We start from the raw sequence: 12,409 nt of genomic DNA on the forward strand, positions 1-12,409 counted from the left end.
ATCTGTCCCAGTTCTGAGTTCTGCAAGCACCTTATATGGCCATCTATTATAGCATTCAGTGCTGACTAAAAGGAGCCCTGGCAGCGCAGTTGTTATGTACTCAGCTGCTAACCAAAAGGTTGGTGGTTCAAACCCATCAGCCGCTCCTCAGGAGAACCATGTGGCAGCTTACTTCCATAAAGATTTATAGCCTTGGAAACCCTGTGGGGCAGTTCTACTCTCTTACAGGATCGTATGAGTCAAACAGAATTGACTCGATGGCAATGGGTTTGGGGTTTTTTTTGCTTTTTTGAATTTCTCTGATGTTAATCACACTTTTGTCTTTCTCTGCTACTAGGCTGTGAGCAATTTGAGGGCAGGTTCAGGCCTGACTGCTATTTGTCTCTCCAAAAAAAAACAAAAACCAAACCCAGTGCAATCAAGTCGATTCCGACTCATAGCAACCCTATAGGACAGAGTAGAACTGCCCCATAGAGTTTCCAAGGAGCATCTGGTGGATTCAAACTGCTGACCCTTTGGTTAGCAGCTGTAGCACTTAACCACTATGCCACCAGGGTTTCCCTGTCTCTCCAAAGCATCCTGCAAAGTATCATAGAGAAAAAGCCAGGTGGTACACCTGTGCATAAGCTGAGGGAGAAAGCTCACACTGAAATACATGCCACAGAAGGGGGACATGATGTAGTGGGGAAAATCTGCAGAGAAGACAAACTTACTCTGCCCTCCCACGCTCTCCATCAGAGAGAAGGGGGCACAGGCCCTGATGAGGCGTGGAGCCCCAGGCATTGAACATGGGGGATAAAAGTGACCAGCTAAACCAATCAGACTCTCTCCTGGGGTTTTCTCCCTAGAGAGAGATCCAGTCACTAGGGGACACCAAAGTGGAGAGAAATTCAGAAACCAAGGCGGGTGGGGTAAGGGGCACTTGAGCAGATTGCTCGCAAATCCCCTTTTGCTGGCACTGCAGTGTCATGGTTTTCTCAGGCCACAGCTCCACCCCAGGTTTGTCTTTACCCAGCTTCGCACTCTTATTACCAGGAAATGGTTGTGTTCTCACGGGTCCCTGGACTCCAGGCTGGCCTCCCCTGCAGAATACCTCCCACATGGCAGCCAGAGGACAGTTTCTAAAGGCCAAGCCTTACCATGTCACAGCTTGGCTTCAAACCTGTTCATGGCTGCTCAGTGAACACAGGCCAGACCAAACTTCCTGATTAAGGCCTATAGGCCTCTTACAGTCTGCTTCTTTATCCGGTTTAGTTCTGCTTCCTTTTACTTCAGGTTGTAGAAGCAGTTAAAGGACTCGAGTGCTAACTAAAAGGTTGGAGGTTTGAGTCCACCCAGAGGTGCCCTGAAAGAAAAATCAGCTATTGAAAAACCTATGGAGCACAATTTTACTCTGACACACATGGGGTCTCCATGAGTCGAAATTGACTTGACAGCAACTGTTTTTTTTTTCTTTTCTTTTTTACTAGAATGTAAGCTCTATAGGGCAGGAGTTTGTATCTGTTTTGATTGCTGCTCTATTTCCAGTTTCTGGAACAGCGCTTAGTGCATAGTAGGTGCTCAGCATATAATTTTTGAGTGGATGAATAGATGCTTAGCTCTCTGCTTTCATCCCCTCTCTTTGCCCCCATCACTCCTCAGTGATGGCCATGCCAACCACGTACATCTCCTCTCAGGTCTCCATTCTCTCTTGTAGACTCAGGCACGTGCTAGGTCTTGAGTACGGAAAACTCTGTCATTTTGTTTGATTGGCTAACTCCTTCTTACTGTTGAGGTCTTGCCTGGGAAGCCTTTCCTGCCCTCAAACCTGGGAGAGATGCCTCTCCTATGTGCTCCCAGAGCACCAGCTGGCCATCACCATCAGAATGGTTACCATCTGTTGAGCCAATAGTAATCTTTTAAACATTATTTCATTCATTCCCCTCAACCCCATGAGGCAACCGCTAATAATATCCTTAATTTACATATGGGAAACAGGCTTGGAAAATTCGAGTAATTTGCCCCAGTCTCGAAGTAGTAAGGATTCAAACCCTTATTCTCTATCTCTAGATGGCACATTCTTAACCCCTGCTATGTCTGAGGGCACTGAAGTTGCCTGTGTCCTTCTCTGTCTTTTTCAATGGAGCATAATTCCTTGAGGGTAGGTTTTTACCTAATACACTGTTGGTTTTGTCCCTGGTGACTAGCACAATGCTTGGCATACATTACGCACTCAATAGATACTTGGTGAATGAATGAGCGAATGAGAAAACAGCAGTGTTAAGTTCTGAGTGTGCAATGACAAAGAAGGCAGAGTCCCCATTTCCACTGCCATGTCCATCCTGGAAGCTCACCACAACCTTGCTCTCTAATGGCCCATTCAACTGTCCACGATGACCCTGGTTCACATGTGTGAGCCCATCCCGTAAGCGCTGTTTGGAAAGTAGAGGCTACAGATTTCCCAATGTCAGAGACACATGAAGTGAATGAGTGAATGGGCTATGCTGACTACTTGGTCTTCATCAGAGGTGGAATGTTCTGAGGGATAGCAAGGAGGTGCCCTTCGGAATCAAAAAAGAGAAGATCTGAGTCCTATTCCAGGAATCACTCCCTCCCACTCTCGGAGATCAGAGAGAACTCTGTCACCCCTGCTGCTGCCAGGCGCTGTCTGCGACACCTTCCGCCTGGAGCTCCTTTATCTCATCCTGAGAAGAACCCATAAGCCCTCCCTTTACTCTAGACTTACCGCATCTGCCAGTGAAGCAGGGGAAACCTGGGAGTGTGGAGCGAGCTGGGAAGGTAACTCTCATGAGTCATTGGCAGGGTTCTAAATGTTTTCTGTCCTCTGGGCTTCTGGTTTCCTGTTTAAATGTCTGAAAGAACATCGCCGTTGGGCAGAGCACTTGCTGAGCACTGACTAAATATAAGACCATGATTGAATGATTTCAGACTCTAATAAAAATGTTTTTAGAATAAAATCCTTTGGAATTAATACAAGATAGTTAGTACACTTTTTTGGTAAACACTTGTGTTTGCCACGTCTTTTTGAGCCAGCTTTTGCTTAGCAGTGTTCATCCTGAGGAAATTCAGAAACTTATCTTCAAAGTTGAAGCCTGAAAGCTTGTAGAGATAAAGGATCTTTATAAAGTGTATCTTAGGCTGGCCAGTGCTTTTTGTTTTAGCATTTTTTCCCCCCTCTTCTCCATTTAACCCTTTACATAAAAAATTTTTGTAACACATTTGAAACTGCAAACACTCAAAAGTAATTTTATGAAAGAGCTATCCTCAGTTTCCCTTTCCCTATCCCACCACCCCCTACATACAGTGAGCCTGGTGGTGGAGTGGGGGTGAGTGTTGGGGGTCATTTCCTCAGCTTCTTGACCTTCTCATGCCAATAGACAACACTGATACCAATATTTCTTATTTTTTTATTTCTTAAATTTTTCTCCAATAGCCGAAAGTAGATTCTCTATTTCTTCCAGCTTAAAAGTAGGTTATTTTCAAAAAAACACCTCCCATAAGCAGGACGCTGTATGTGGTGAGAGGTCTACAGGGGAGAAGTCAACAAATCATATGGCATTTCCTTGCTGTCAAGGAGCTCCTGGAACCAGTGTGGGCAAGACATTTTCATGCATGATATGAGTTTTCTCCAAGCCACCCTGGCTTGTGGGTGCCATTGAAGCACAGGGCCACAAACATAGCAACCAAAAGTTAGCCCTATCTCTTTACCAATTAGGTGTGCACTTAGCTGAAAGTAACAGAAAAACCAGTTGAGACTGATTTACCTAAAATGAGTTTTAATACTACTCAGCCATAAAGAGAAATTAAGTCCTGATACATCCTACAACATGAATAAACCTTGAAAACATTATGCTGAGTGAAATAAGTCAATCATTAAAGGACACATATTGTATAATCTCACTTATGTGAAATAACAAGAATAGACAAATATACAGAGGAAGCAAGGATGGCAAGACTACTTCTCACATACTTTGCACATGTTATCAGAAGGGACCAGTCCCTGAAGAAGGACACCCTGCTTCGTAAAGTAGAGGGTCAGTGAAAAAGAGGAAGACCCTCAAGGAAATGGATCGAAACAGTGGCTGCAACAATGGGCTCGAACATAACAAGGATTGTGAGAATGGCCCAGGATGAGGCAGTGTTTTGTTCTGTTGTACATAAGGTCACTATGAGTCAGAACCCACTCGATGGCACCTAACAATAACAACCATACCTGAAAATGTTAAATTGGGAAACGTTGTGTCATATGTGTATCATGTATATTTACGACAATAAAAAAGCATCAAGGAAAAAAATATAGGTGTTTATTTTCCTCATGTTACCAGAAGGATAGAGGTTCAGAAGCTCAACAATATCAGGCTCAGTCCTGTTTAATTCTTGATCACAGGAGGGCTGTTGGAAGGCCAGGCCTAGTGTCTTCGTACAAGGCAGGAAGAAGGAGGGAGGGAGGAAGGAGTCATGTCTTAACCTTTATCTGGAAGCCCATCCCAGAGCTCCCTCAGGCTCCTGCTCAAGTCTCATTGGTCAAAACTGCTACATGGGCTTTTGAATAAGGCACAGAGCAAGTATGGACTGAGACAAACCATGCACCAGGCTCTGTGCCAGACATTTTTCTTGTCCTGAACTTATTTTATGCTTAGCATAATCCTATAAATTCTTTTTGTTTTGTTTCCTCTGAAAGCATATCATAAGGCAAGATCTTGGAGGCAGGAAGTTTATGTGGGAGGTAATTCCAGGAAGCAGGAGTTGAAGTGGCATGGAGAATGAGGTAGGGTTTAAGGAAAAGCCACAATAAAGCTGATTTACTGAGGTCACCTGCTGTGGCTAATGGAGCTCTGGTCTACCAAGACCTCTGGGAAAATGGATAGAAGGGCTCCCACAATTTTTGGCCTGAAGGAATGGACACAGATCAGAAGCGAAGTGCCCCTGAGACATCTTTTATAGGTAGTATTTTCATTTCAAAGGTGAGACTCGGAAAATTTGAATGACTTGCCCAATTTTGACCTCCAGTAAATGACTGAGCAGAGACTTGAATCTAGGTAAGTTGAGACTGCAAAACTCACATTCTTATTGTCATATTCTGCTACGCTCTCCACTGTAAATTCAAACACATAATTTTCAAAACTGTAATGAATTAAAAGAGGTATTATCTAAACATTGGTGTGATATTTTTTTTAACAGCCATTAATTCTTCCAGCCCTAAAAGTGATGCTCAATTTTTGACTCTGGTACAAACCAAACTCATTGCCGTTGAGTCAATTGCAACTCACAGCGACCCTAAAGGACAGAGTAGAACTACCCCATAGGTTTTCCAAGGAGCATCTGGTGGTTTTGAACTGCCGACCTTTTGGTTAGCAGCCGTAGCTCTTAACCACTACACCACAAGGGTTTCCGATTCTGGTACAGAACTTCCACAAAAAGTATTGCATTACTTGTTGTAAGTAAAGAGAGAAAATCCCATAATCTACAAAATGAGCAAACTGATCCCAGTAAGATTTAACCAAAACAGTAAACAGAATGCCAATAAAGTCTGTGGGAGAACAAAGAAGGCTGCAAAGTCTTTAATGGTTGTTAGAAAACTATCACACCAACATTTAGACTAATACCCTTTTTAATTCATTATATTTTTGAAAACTGTGTGTTTTAATATACAGTGGAGCAGGTAGCAGAGTATGATGGTAGAATGTGAGTTTTGCAGTCGCAAATTACCTAGGTTCAAATCCCTGGTTGGCCATTTACTGGTGGTCAAAATTGGGTAAGTCAGTCAAATTTTCTGAGTCTCACCTTTGAAATGAAAATACCACCTGTAAAAGATGTCTCAGGGGCACTTCGCTTCTGATCTATGTCCACTCCTTCAGGCCAAAAATTGGGGGAGGCCTTCTCCCTTAAAAAGTGGAGTCTAATTCCCCTTCTCTTTCAAGATTCCAGATGTATGAGAGACTCTCCCAACCAAATCATCTTCCAGCTGAAGGCAACCAAGTAACCCGCATTGATGCCACACGGAACAGTTGCTGAATCACCCAGCTGAGCCTGCCAAATTCCTGACCTATGAAACTGTGAGATATAAAAATTAGTCCTTATCATAAGCTTTGAGTAGTTTGTCACTCAGTAATAGATAGCTGGAATATGGCCAATACTTTCTATTTCTTCCAGTCACTGGGATGTTACCCTTCCTGGATGGATATGTACCATTTTTAAATTTAGGCCAAAATGCTAGGTTAAAATTCAGCTATTTGAACTAAATTCAGATACATACACATTTAGTAAACTGGAGGGTTTGGAAACCTCTCTGTCTCTCTGTGATACCATGTCTGAAATTTCGGATCAAGCATCTAAAGAACCTGCCCCTAGGGAGCAGGCTAGGCAATTCTCAGTTCCTAAGTGAGGAACTCGCAGCTCCTTAGTAGGCTAGTAGTGAAAGCATACTCGCTTCTAAGCATTGAATTTGAAGGTATGGACACAGTGTTAAGAGCTGAATCAGGAAACAGAAGCTTACAGAGCAGTGGAAACTATACACGCTGTGGGGAGTATCTACACAGGATTAGTAAGTGAAGCAAGGATTGTGGGTGTGTTTTCTGCAACAAAATAAAGCAGAAAGTAGAACAAAAACTTGGCGGTTAAAGAATCGGGAAGTCAGAGGAGGCTTAGATGTGTGTTTGGAAGGTAGGGGTGGAGGATCAGTTTGCAGAGTTCACGCCAGAGAGCAGAGCAGGGTTGTGGACAGGAAGCCCTGGTGTCCAATGCCACGAAGGCATCCAGGAGATTGACAATTCAGTTAAGGTCTGTTCGCCAGCTTCCTGCCTTGCAGACACCCTGGATACAGTTCCCTGTGACCTCAGTTCATACTTTTGAGTAGTCATATATTACTGTTAGGAAAAAACACATTTTCTTTCACTAATTCTGTAATTTACTGAGAAGCCTCAGCTCTTTGGGGCAAAGGCATGACTTTTTTTTTTTCTTTCAATAACCGCAGCCAGCTTCATCCTATCTGGCCCCCTTACCCACTGGCTGGTGATCTCCCTTCACTGCTCCTCTGTGCATTTCATAATTTTTGGTTATTAAAACAGGTCTAGTCCTTATCTTTAAGACTTAGTCCTATTCATTTTAAAACTTCAATCCCATGATCCATTCTTCCTTTCTACCCACTGCTGTGTATGTGTGTTGGTTGGGGGCGGTGGGAAGGTGGACCTGCTATCTCCCAAGCCCAGCCTTCTCCCCATGCTCAGGCCTGGAGTTGGCCTCATTAACATGACACAAGAAAATCTATTTCCAAACACAGTCACAGGTACAGTAGTTAATGCTTCAACGTATCTGTTTGGGACACAATTCAATCTGTGGCAGTGGGTTCCACCAGCTCTGGCTGTCGGGAGGTAGCGGGTACATTTTTTTGTTCTTCAAGTGTCCCTGGGGAAGAGGGTTTTCTTCTATACATTCTCTAGTTTGGATTTTTTTTTTCAACTTTTTTATTTGAAAATACTTGTAGCTTAACAGATGAGTACAATAATCATACAAAGTCCCGTATCTCTCCACCCATATTCATGTTTGTTAAGATTTTGCTGTTTGCATTGTCATTTCTTCTCTCTTTATATGTTGTATTTTTTCACTATTTGACAGTTGTACCCTGATTTTTATGGTAATGTTCACATGCACCAAGCCTTGATCTTTTCCAGCCGAAAAATCCTCAACATTTTAAAGGACCTTTCCACGCATACCTTCCATTAAAAGAGAGGGGAAAAAACACTTTTATTGAGCCTTACTATGTACCTGCCATCGTGAAGTGCCTTTTCACTTGCTTCCTAATAAGCGCCCCTCAACTCTGGAAAAGAAGCGAGGATGAGACTAGGGTCACACACACGGTCAGAGGTCTCGCTGAGATTTTAACCATGAACACATCTGCACAATCCCTCATTTGTGTTTCTGGAAAATTCCTTGAGCCTCATTACATCTTTTTTAAGATGCAGTAACCAAATGTTCTTACAATTTTCAAAATATCACTCGACCTCAGTTTTGTGTAAATACAGGATGAAGGTTTATGTTTTGACAGCAGTCGACCTTCTGGCTTGGGTGGGATCATGGGTCAGGGTTGCCAGGAAACAGCCACCGTGACCCCTGGGTCTCTTTCCAGGGCTGTAATGGGTAGATTGGAGATCTTTACGCTTTCCCAGTAGTATAGGTAGCTTTTGTGGGAATAATTTTAAGGAAAACTCTCATCAGAAAATACTCAGTGAAGCTACAGTTTTCTACTACTCCTCATTTCAACAGATCTTCTTAAAGTTTATTAGGTTACTATTTTATTGTTTGGAAGAATCGAGTGTCATCTGCAAAGTTAGAGATTTCTCTGTGTCCACCCTCATTTGAGACCATCTAGAAGGAAGAAGTACAGCCAGAGTGCTCCTTGGAAGCGAGGATGTCGAGACTTCGTCTCACATACTTTGGACACGTTGTCAGGAGGGAGCAGTCCCTAGAGAAGGACGTCACGCTTGGTAAAGCAGAGGGTCAGCCAAAGACAGGAAGACCCTCAACAAGATGGATTGACACAGTGGCTGCAACAATGGGCTGAGGCGTAACAACGATTGTGAGGATGGCGCAGGACCGGGCAGTGTTTCCTTCTGTTGAACATAGGGTCACTACAAGTTGGAACCACCTCAACGGCACCCAACAACAACAACAGAAGGATTAATTTATCTTGAATTTTGGTTTTGATGTCCAGATTCCCTGTCTAGACTGCTAGCTGCCCGCTCCTGTCCTCCAGTTGTCACGCCTTCTTCCTGTCCCTCTCCAGAATACATCACAGCAAACATGGGAGGTACTAATATGGTGACTAATTAAGTACAGAAAGTTTCACAACCTGGGTGGCCTGGGTTCAAATCCCAGCTCAGTCACTCACTCACCGTGTGACAGTGGGCAGGTTCCTTAAAATCTCTATAAAATAAGAGGATGATACCTATTGTATTGAGTTCCTTTGAGGGTTAAAATTAAATGTTGTTGTTGCTGTTAGGTGCCATCGAGTCAGTTCTGACTCATAGTCACTCTATGCACAACAGAACGAAACACTGCCTGGTCCTGCACCATCCTTACAATCGTTGTTATGCCTGAGCCCATTGTTGCAGCCACTGTGTCAACCCACCTCGTTGAGGGACTTCCTCTTTTCCGTTGACCCTGTACTCTGCCAAGCATGATTTCCTTCTCCAGGGACTGATCCCTCCTGAAAACATGTCAAAAGTATGTAAGACGCAGTCTCGCCATCCTTGCTTCTAAGGAGCATTCTGATTGTACTTCCAAGACAGATTTGTTCATTCTTTTGGCAGTCCATGGTATACTCAATATTCTTCGCCAACACCACAATTCAAAGGCGTCAATTCTTCTTCGGTTTTCCTTATTCATTGTCCAGTTTTCACATGCATAGGATGGGATTGAAAATACCACGGCTTGGGTCAGGCGCACCTTAGTCTTCAGGGTGACATCTTTGCTCTTCAACACTTTGAAGAGGTCCTTTGCAGCAGATTTGCCCAATGCAAAGCGTCTTTTGATTTCTCGACTGCTGCTTCCATGGCTGTTGATTGTGGATCCAAGTAAAATGAAATCCTTGACAACTTCATTCTTTTCTCCGTTTATCATGATGTTGCTCATTGGTCCAGTTGTAAGGATTTTTATTTTCTTTATGTTGAGGTGCAATGCATACTGAAGGCTGTGGTCTTTGATCTTCATTAGTAAGTGCTTCAAATCCTCTTCACTTTCAGCAAGCAAGGTTGTGTCATCTGTATAAAGCAGGTTGTTAATGAGTCTTCCTCCAATCCTGATGCCCCATTCTTCTTCATATAGTCCAGCTTCTCAGATTATTTGTTCAGCATACAGATTAAATAGGTATGGTGAAAGAATACAACCCTGACGCACACCTTTCCTGACTTTAAACCAATCAGTATCCCCTTGTTCTGTCTGAACAACTGCCTCTTGATCCATGTAAAGGTTCTTCATGAGCACAAGTAAGTGTTCTGGAATTCCCATTCTTTGCAGTGTTATCCATAGTTTGTTATGATCCACATAGTCAAATGCCTTTGCATAGTCAATAAAACACAGGTAAACATACTTCTGGTATTCTCCGCTTTCAGCCACGATCCATCTGACATCAGCAATGATATCCTTAGTTCCACGTCCTTTTCTGAAACCAGCCTGAATTTCTGGCAGTTCCCTGTCGATATATTGCTGCAGCTGTTTTTGAATGCTCTTCAGCAAAATTTTGCTTGCGTGTGATATTAACGGTATCGTTCTATAATTTCCACATTCTGTTGGATCACCTTTCTTGGGAATAGGCATAACTTTGGATCTCTTCCAGTCAGTTGGCCAAGAAGCTGTCTTCCGTATTTCTTGGCATAGACGAGTGAGCACCTCCAGTGCTGCATCTGTTCGTTGAAACATCTCAATTGATATTCCCTCAATTCCTGGAGCCTTGTTTTTTGCCAATGCCTTCAGAGCAGCTTGGACTTCTTCCTTCTGTACCATCGGTTCCTGATCATATGCCACCCCTTGAAATGGTTGAATATCGATGAATTCTTTTTAGTAAAATGACTCTGTGTATTCCTTCCATCTTCTTTTGATGTTTCCTGCGTCGTTTAATATTTTCCCCATGGAATCCTTCACTATTGCAATTCGAGGCTTGAATTTTTGCTTCAGTTCTTTCAGCTTGAGAAATGCTGAGGGTGTCCTTCCCTTTTGGTTTTCCATCTCCAGCTGTTTGCACATGTCATTATAATACTTTACTTTGTCTTCTCGAGAGGCCCTTTGAAATCTTCTGTTCAGTCCTTTTACTTCATCAATTCTTCTTTTTGCTTTAGCTGCTCGATGCTCAAGAGAAAGTTTCAGAGTCTCCGCTGACATCCATCTTGGTCTTTTCTTTCTTTCCTGTCTTTTCAATGACCTCTTGCTTTCTTCATGGATGATGTCCTTGATGTCATTCCGCAACTCTTCTGGTCTACGGTCACTAAAAATTAAATAAGATATGATAAGTACTTGTCACAGAGTCAATGCTTCCTAAATTATAGCTATTATTAGATGACATCGGATCATTTCTAGGTCTCTATGAGCCTTTAAGTTTGGGGGATAGACTGGTTTCTCAGTTTATTGGTTGATGGCTTAGATTTCTGGAGAGCTGCTATTCCCTTCATCTCTCAGAATGAACTTCCTTACATTCTGCTAGGCCTGAAGCCCCCGGCTGGGCACAGCACTCCTCACAGCTCACACTGATGTATGTCACACAGACGCACGTCTCGGTTGCAATAACTTCAGTTACTGGTTGAAAATAAATGGTGGTTTTTATGAGCAGAACACACCAGAGAAAGTGTATGAGGTCCCAGTGGTTAGTATTCTATAAGCTGGAAAGAGGCAATCGGACAAAAAATATGTATAATTAATACAAAACAGACCTTAACGTACTGTTTCTAGAGTAGCAGAAGCAGGGAACACCACTTGATGTGTGGAAGATTTGAAAAGCGTACGTCACTTTGCAAAGCTGGGAGTAACCATAGAATGTGTTGTCCCAAGAGGTGGCACAAATTGAAAGGGGCATTTGCCAAAGATATAAAAGAAGTCGCATCTTAGTGAGATGAAGTCTTAGCGGGATGAACTCAGGAACTGTTAGGAACGTCCTCAACCTTTTGAGGTTGCTCTTGGGGAAAGCAATCACCACAGTGTTTCACAACCTTCCTGTTTTAGTTACCTAACCGTGCCATAACAAAAAAGTCCACAAGTGAGTGGCTTTAAAGAACAGAAATACATTTTCTCATAGTTCTGGAAGCAAAAACCCCAAACTAGGGTCTAGTCCATGTTGATCCCTTCTGTGGGCCTCTCTCCTAGTTTCTGGTCTCTGCCAGCAAGCCTTGGCATTTCTTTGCCTGCGGCACCGCCTGACTTGGATTTCAGGGCTGGGGTGAGAAGCAACCCCTTTTGACCTTCTTTCCCTCTCCTCAGGGAATTATTCATCAGGTGCGTGCGTTGCTGACCTGCCTCCAAGCAGACACAGTGCAGTTAGGCCTGAGCACACCAGGCTCATTCTAGACTTCTCTGGACTGTGACTCTGACCTGTGTTTGTATTCCTGTCACTGCCCAGCTTTGCCCTTTGCTCTCAGGTCAAGAAATTAATTTTATTGCAAACGTCCCACTAAGTTCATTCATGGTCAGTGTCCCAGACTTGTCATCAGTTCTGAACATCTCCAGGAGAGAGCTGGCTAATGGTGACGTGGAAAGAGCGATAGAGCTGCTTGTACTCTGAACTTACTTCCAGGAAATTCTGGGGTGGAGGATCTGATGACATCACTCCCCGGGGTGCTATATTTTATTTACATAAACCAGGAACCAAAAGCAACATGGCTGCTTCTTTCTAATTGTTTGGACTGATGGTTGGTCACTGAGGGTG

Source organism: Loxodonta africana, chromosome 15, assembly GCF_030014295.1.
Source record: "Loxodonta africana isolate mLoxAfr1 chromosome 15, mLoxAfr1.hap2, whole genome shotgun sequence".
NCBI lineage: Eukaryota > Metazoa > Chordata > Mammalia > Proboscidea > Elephantidae > Loxodonta > Loxodonta africana.